Source organism: Protopterus annectens, chromosome 1.part0 (assembly GCF_019279795.1).
Source record: "Protopterus annectens isolate FY-2018-M chromosome 1.part0, PAN1.0, whole genome shotgun sequence".
Lineage (NCBI taxonomy): Eukaryota > Metazoa > Chordata > Ceratodontiformes > Protopteridae > Protopterus > Protopterus annectens.
In genome coordinates, this window is record NC_056725.1 from 1,447,939,618 (window position 1) to 1,447,943,872 (window position 4,255).

The following is a 4,255-nucleotide window of genomic DNA, read 5'->3' on the forward strand; positions in this document are numbered from 1 at the left end:
TTTTCTGGGATCTGATGAGTGTCTGCATCAAGCGCCTTAACCCGGCATTCGGTTCATCCTGCAGTGCCAGTTCTGCTTACCAAAAGTGGCCCACTGGGCACTCACATTCCACACCTGGCTCCAAGCCAGCGAGTTGGGCTTCTAACCCATTTAAAGTTTGAGAATAGGTTGAGATAATTTTGGCCCCAAGACCTCTAATCATTCACTTTACCAGATAAAACTGCATCCGCTGAGTACCAGATATCCTAAGGGAAACTTCAGAGGGAACCAGCTGCTAGATGGTTTGATTAGACTTTCACCCCTATACCCAGGTCGGATGACCGATTTGCACGTCAGGACCGCTACGGACCTCCATCAGAGTTACTTCTTGCTTTGACCTGCCCAGGCATAGTTCAGCATCTTTTGGGTCCCACCAGGTGCACTCAAGCTCAACCTCCCTGACAGGACGGGTGAGATGGGCCGGCGGTGCGCCCCCCACATGGGGCGGGTGATCCCACTTCAGCCGGCACACACCGGCCCTCACTTTCATTGCACCACAGGGTCTCCTGCCCACCCTTGGCCTCTCACACCTGTTAGACTCCTTGGTCCATGTTTCAAGAAGGGATGGGTGGGTCACCGACATCACTGTGGACCCCGGGCACCCAAGGTGAGCCCACTGGCCTGATGGCGGGACATGGTTGGGCCACACTGAGGGCAGTCCAGTCCAGTTGACAGTCCTGCCAGGAGCCGGAGGCCCCCAGCCCGCCACGAAGGTGGGGGAGGGGCCGGAGGTGGTCATCTCCCATGACCGCGGGGCACAGCAAGGGCTGATGCCGTAGGCTGTAACACTGTCCTCCAGGGAGGGAAACCACCTTCCATGTGGCCTTCCCAGCAGACCCAGAGCCAGTCAAGGCTCACTGCCTCAGAGGAAGTGCACCCAACAGTGGCCAGTGTGCCCGGGGATGGTCACCCACCCCCGGAAGGGAGGGAATCCACCTCAACAGGTCAGCCGGCACGGCCGCTGGGTTGAATCCTCCAGGTGGACCGCGCGGACCCCACCCATTTACCTCTGCACAGTTTCACACCCTCTTGAACTCTCTCGTCAAAGTTCTTTTCAACTTTCCCTTACGGTACTTGTCTGCTGTCGGTCTCATGCCAGTGTTTAGCCTTAGATGGAGTTTACCACCCACTTTGAGCTGCATTCACAAACAACCCATCTCTGGGAAGACCTGATCCCGACGTGTCAGGGGCTGCCAATGGCCTCATACCATCGGCAGGCTGAGCCTTCATTACATGTCTTGGGCCCCCTAGGTGGCACCGAGGGGACGGACTTCAGTACGCCACATTTCCCTGCACCCATCGCGCGGGCAGGGATTTGGCACTGGTCTCTTCCCTCTTCACTCGCTGTTACTGAGGGGAATCCTGGTTAAATTCTTTTCCTCCTCTTAGTAATATGTTTAAATTTGGTGGGTCGCCATGTCTGATCTGAGGTTATGCTCCAAGCGTTGTCACGGGGGGGGACAGCAGAGGCCTCAGGTGTAGACAGACTATCCATCCTCCCTTGGCCCCCACGCACCCACAACCGGACTCCAGGCGGCAGAGGAGGACAGCTGACACAGTCCCAGCACTTGGGAGCCAGGCAGGCGGGTGTCGGGCTCCACCCCAGGAGGGCAGCCTGGTGGTGGTACCACTAACAGCCTCCAGGGGGGCAGGCCAGATGTACACATGCTCACTCCCATCCTCAGATGAGCGTCCCATCTCGGAGCAGCAGGGGACTCTTCTTTTCCATCTGCATCTCTCCCTGGGTGGACAGAGGGCCTGCAGCAGGCTCCCTCGACTCCCTGGCCACACCCTCAATAGGGGCCAGACACCCCTGGGGGCAATGGAAGGCATGACAACCCTCAGACAGTCATAGCCCTAGGAGTAACTCGATGTGTTCGAAATGTCAATGATCAATGTGTCCTGCAATTCACATTAGCTCTCGCAGCTAGCTGTGTTCTTCATTGACGCATGAGCTGAGTGATCTACTGCACAGAGTCATACAGTTCTCATTCGCTGCGGCACCGCAGCCCATGTGACATCGCACCTTAAGGTAGGCATGCAAGGTTTCACAGGCATCGTCATGGGCGCCCAGACTGGGGTTACTGGCCCCACACCACAAGACAGCAGGGAGTCCTGCAGCAGTTGGCACATGGCTACATCACCGACCTTCTGGGTCTTTGAACCGACACCTCGCATAGAGCAGGGCAACCTCCACAGGTATCCACGACTGACATCAAGGGGAGAGGTCTCCGGTGTGCCACCCCCAGGGATGGCCCCACACAGCCAGAGGGGAGGCCACAGCCCCCCTGCTGAGATGGCACCCTCTTCCTCCCCTACCACATGGGGAGCCAGCCACCTCTGGGACACGCGTTGGACCACACCATTGGGTCAGGTTCACCCTCCACCACCATCCCCTAATGGCAGCAGCGGAGCAGCCACACCTCCCACCACAGGACAGATCCCCTCCATCCCGCAATCAGGAGGCAAGGGGGAACAGACACCATCCCTCCTCTCACACCCTCCCCTCAGTCTCCCCACCCAGGAGCTATGGGCTCAGTCCCGCTGGCCTCCACCAGATAGTCAAGTTTGATCGTCTTCTCGGTGCACCACCAGGGCCATGACCAACTCCAGCAGGGCTGATGCGAAAACCTCACTGAACCATCCAATCTGTAGTAGTAGTAATGGGCAGTATGTGCAAAGGGCAGGGACTTAATCAATGCAAGCTTATGGCCCGCACTTACTGGGGAATTCCTCGTTCGTGGGGAATAATTGCAATCTCCAGTCCCATTTATGAATGGGGTTCAGCAGATTACCCGGACCTGTCAGCCAAAGATAGACACATGCTGATCCAATCAGTGTAGCACACATGCAACCCTGGACATCTAAGAGCATCACAGACTTGTTATTGCTCAATCTCGTGGGGCTGAAAGCTACTTCTCCCTCTAAGAAGTTGGAGATAACCAAACTGGGAAGCATAACTAGTTAGCAAGGTAGAGTCTCGTTTGTTATCGGAATGAACCAGAAAAATCGATCCACTAACAAAGAACGGCCATGCACCATCACCCACAGAATCGAGAAAGAGCTATCAATCTGTCAATGCTTTCCGTGTCTGGGCTGGGTGAGGTTTCCCAAGCTGAGTCAAATTAAGCTGCAAGCTCCATTTCTGGTGGTGCCCTTCCATCAATTCCTTTAAGTTTCAGCTTTGCAGCCATACTCCCCTGGAACTCAAATACTTTGGTTTCCCAGAATCTCCCCGGTGGGTCATGGGAATAACGCCGGCGGATAACTAGTCGGCATTGTTTAAGGTCAGAACTGCAACGGTATCTGATTGTCTTCGAACCTCTGACTTTCGTTCTTGATTAAAGAAAACATTCTTGGCAAATGCTTTCACTTTCTTTCGTCTTGTGCCAGTCCAAGAATTTCACCTCTAGCAGCACAATATGAATGCCCCCAGCCGTCCCTCTTAATCATGGCCCCAGTTCCAAAAACCAACAAAATAGGATTGGAGTCCTATTCCATTATTCCTAGCTGAAGTATTCAGGTGACCTGCCTGCTTTGAACACTCTAATATTTTCAAAGTAAACACTTCAGACCCCCGGGACACTCAGTTAAGAGCATCAAGGGAGCACCAAGAGGTAGGGGCTGGGACAAGCAGTAGCTCACCTCGTAGCGGACCGCCAGCCCGATTCCATGATCCAACTATGACCTTTTTAACTGCAGCAACTTTAATATACGCTATTGGAGCTGGAATTACTGCGGCTGCTGGCACCAGACTTGAACTCTAATAGATCCTCATTAAAGGATTTAAAGTGTATTCATTCCAATTACAGGGCCTTGAAAGAGTCCTGAATTGTTATTTTTCATTACTACCTCCCCGAGTCGAGAGTGGGTAATTTGCGCGCCTGCTGCCTTTTTTGGATGTCGTAGCCATTTCTCAGGCTCCCTCTCTGGAATTGAACCCTGATTCCCTGTTACCCATGGTCACCATGGTAGGCACAGATAGTACCATCGGAAGTTGATAGGGCAGACATTTGAATGTCACATCACCGCCATGAGGGCATGCAAGCGGCCCGAGTTTATCTAGAGTCACCAAAGCTGCCGGACTGAGACCCGGATTGGTTTTGGTCTGATAAATGCATGCATCCCTGAAGGTCAGCACTCATCAGCATGTATTAGCTCTAGAATTACCTCAGTTATCCAAGTAACAGTGGAGCGATTAAAGGAACCATAACTG

General features: G+C 53.7%; 1 non-coding gene across 1 annotated transcript in view; it reads right to left on the reverse strand.

Moving 5' to 3' along the window:
* The window catches only part of LOC122802508, a 3,652-nt gene extending 2,179 nt beyond the window's left edge, over positions 1-1,473 (reverse strand). Inside the window, exon 1 of the ribosomal RNA XR_006364948.1 lies at positions 1-1,473. This exon is cut by the window's left edge and continues 2,179 nt beyond it. This is a non-coding gene — a ribosomal RNA (28S ribosomal RNA).
* Between the last annotated feature and the right edge of the window lie 2,782 nt (positions 1,474-4,255).